Raw genomic sequence first — 3,704 nt, forward strand, 5'->3', positions numbered from 1 at the left:
TGATCATATAGATTTAGGATCATATAGGTTCACGTGCATACCTCGAAAACCCGTTTTGAACATCATTTGGAAGATTTGTGGGATGATAGAGTAGAAATATCTTGATGATCTAGTGACTTTGTAGAACGTGGTTGAACCGTGTCGAATTGATAGTTCTCCAGACTTTCTATATAAAGTTTGTGGGATAGGGTTGTTATTTGGAACCTACGGAGTTGAAACGACTATATTCAGGTTATATGTTTCTTTTAGAATCTTTTCCGAGTCTTGCAGGTCAATGAAATCTAGTTCAACAAATGCCTTGGGAAAATAAAGCATCTCGATACTCCGCTGTCAAAATCTCATCAACGAAAATCGTTCGAGGACATGAGTGCATCAATTGATGGTTCGGGTCTAAGTTGTGGGTCGGACATCGCATAAAAAGAAAAAAAAATATATAAGAAAAGAAAAAAAAAAGAGAAGAGAAAAACGATGTCCTTCAACTTCAACGTCCTAGAAACCCGAGATGCTAGCGTTCAATAGAAAAATTCAACAGAAAGGTAAAAATCCAGGTACGAAGTAGAATTAAGATCGAAAAGGCTAAGTTGAGATAAGGATAGGTTCGGAAATAGGCTTGGTGAGTTGTAGAGATTCTAACGGGTTCTAGGTGACAATAAAAATGTCATGGCTAGGTAGATTAGTCTTTGGTAGAAAGATCATAGTAAACCGGTTTGGGTACGATTCTCGGAAAACTAGCATTGGATGGACGTTTCGCTTTTGAGTTTCATGATGATGCTATTTGATGTTCGTCATTCCCTGTTTTGCAGATTTTATTCCTTCGTTCTTTACTCGAGGACGAGCAAAGGTTTAAGTCTGGGGGGATTTGATAACTCCTATTCTTCTCTATATTTTGATGAGAGTTTGTCTAGGTTTTATAGGATAATCACATGCATTCATAGGCATTCTAGGCGTGTTAGGACACAAAACCCGGTTGTGCTCTAGTTTTGCAGAGTTACAGGTTTCGAACATGATTGGACTCGAAAAGGAGTTATTTGGAGCGTTAGAGGAGAAGTCCGGATGAGATACTCATGTTGCGACATCAATAACTTTCTCTACAGAAGTCCAAATCATGCGAGACTGGTACCATTGGAAAGAGCACTTCAAGAGCTTCGCGCAGACACAAAATCACGTAAATATGACACCGGAGCAGAAAGTTATGAGCAAATTCGTGAAGAGTTCGAGTCAGATGGGCCCGACTTGACTCGGTCCGAGTCAACACTTTGACTCGGTCGAGCCAAAACCCAGAAAAACTCTAATTCGCAATTTTTAGAGTTCTAAAGAAAGGAGAACTCTTGGGAGCCGCCCTAGGATTATAAAATAGACCTAGCCACGTCCTAGAACAGGGGGAAGCCTTAGAAAACACTTAGATACAGACTTTTGGAGAGCTTTTGGTGAGAGACGAATAGAAGTTCACGGGATTTCGGGAAGAAGAAGGAAGATTCGATCGTGGAGACTACACATCTACATGAGCTTTTCTCTCCTCTCTTTTATCTCTTTTCTTTTGAGCTTTTTGTTGTTTTCCATGAACCGTGAGTAGATCCACGGTTGTGGGTTAGGGATTCGTTTGTGTTTTGGGTATGTTTGAACCCTAACTTGGTTGCGATTTGGATTTGTTTCGGTTTTATCGATTTGTGCTTTATTCGATTGGTGTTTGCTGACCCCTTGACCAATTATTTCAGATTCTGAACTACATAGGAATATGGGTTTAGTTTCGGATCGAAATCGATAGAATAGATCGTATTATTCACATAGGAATATGGTTTGATCGATCTAGGATTGATGATAGTGTTCTTCATGCATCTAGTTTGATAAATCATATAGGGATATGGATTTAGAGAACTTTAGATAGTGAGTTATATGCCGGGAGTGTATTCACACATTTACTTGCATATAAAAAAAAAGTGATTTCTCACTTTAGATGCATTCCACACTTGCATTTCTTGCACTTGTACATATAGGCACCACCTAGCCTTGCATTACATTTGTGTCTTGCATTGCATTTGTTACATATAGGTCTAGAACATGTAGGAGCATATGCATTGCATAAACCGTTTTGAGTTGAGATTGGTCGATGATGAGATGATGGTGATAGCTGCTTAGAGATTGCTTAGCGATTTGGATTTAGACATCTAGGTGTTCGAGTAGATTGTCGATGATAGGTGAATAGCGAACACTCTCTTTGATGCTTGCAATTCTAGGTTGTGGGGTATATTGTTGTCTTTTGTATGCCAAAGAGTAGGACCGACCGAACCTAGGTTAAATATCTCCCTAAAACCGTTCCCGAAGCTTCTCCCATAGGATAGATAGTCTCTTAGAAAGAATGTGGTAGGAATAAGCGAAGAAAGTATACACATCCCAACACTCCGCTGTCACTATATCGTTAATGAAAATCATTCGATGACATGAGTGCGTCGAAATTCGACGGTTCGGGTCTAAGTTGTGGGACAAATGTCATGATCATTAGAGAAAAGCAAAAGCGGAGACACTTGTCAACTTCAACATCCTAGGAACTCGGGATACTACTTCTCTTAGCATTCTCTTGAAAAAAAAAATTTAAAAATAAAAGAAAATGTGTGAACAAAATAAATAAAGAGACAAAATATCTTAGAGGAGAAGAACGGTAAATAGGTTCAGGAGAGTGCTTGGAAGTTGGAATTACTCTTATGGTAGATTAAGGACGACATAGAAATCCCATACTTAGGAAAGTTTAGCTGACAAGAGAGAATAGCTAGAGTAGCCTAGATTCGATTCTACTCCCATAAGTTGAGCAGTGGACATGTAGCTACATCTTGAAACTCATCAAAGACCAATTTCTAACTCACCGTCCTTCTCAGACTTCGTGTTTCATTGATTTTATTTGCTCGAGGACGAGCAAAGATTTAAGTCTGGGGGGATTTGATGGCTCGGATTTTATCTGGATTTTATACGATTATGCCTTTGGTTTCTAAACGGTTTCCACACATTCTTAGGCATTTTTAGAGTCATTCTAGGGTTTCGGGACTATCTCTTGACTTTGGCAGAACCCCGAGGGCATAACGCACAAATTCGGCGAGAAACGGAGAAAACAAGCGTTTGGTCCGCCGCTGACCCGAATGCACTCCGGCGGACCAAGTCTGCCCAGCACATCGAGTCGCACCGAGGAGAGGAGATGAGGAAGAAAATGAAGAACTCTTCCGGTCCGGAGCTGACCACGTCTGGTCAGACCCGGACCAGCAGAAGCATCCCCAGTCCACCTGCACGCTCCGTCCGTCGAGCTGACCAAGAAAAATCAACATCTGGTCCGGAGCTGACCTACCCAGGTCCGCCGGACCAGACCGCCTTAGCCACTCCCCAGTCCGCCAGTCTCTCGCCTAGTCAGCCGCGGGAACCCTCTGAAGACCTGGTCCGGAGCTGACCAGTTTTGGTCAGCCGGACCAGGAGCAGTTTTTGCGTCGCGGTCCGGCTTCATTTTTACGTCCGGTTCGCCGGACCAAGATTTGGTCCGGCGGACCGCGTGACCTAGAAACAAGTTAAGTCCGATTTTTCGGACTTTTGGGGAGAGCTCGATTTGGGAAAGCAAAGGAGGCGATTTTCTCTCCTCCAAAAGACCTAGGGTCGAATTCTTGAGGGAGGAACATGGAGATTTGCCTTGGATTGAAGATTGAAGACATCATTGAGCATCTCTTTCC

Source organism: Tarenaya hassleriana, unplaced genomic scaffold, assembly GCF_000463585.1.
Source record: "Tarenaya hassleriana unplaced genomic scaffold, ASM46358v1 Cleome178, whole genome shotgun sequence".
In the NCBI taxonomy this organism is placed as follows: Eukaryota; Viridiplantae; Streptophyta; class Magnoliopsida; order Brassicales; family Cleomaceae; genus Tarenaya; species Tarenaya hassleriana.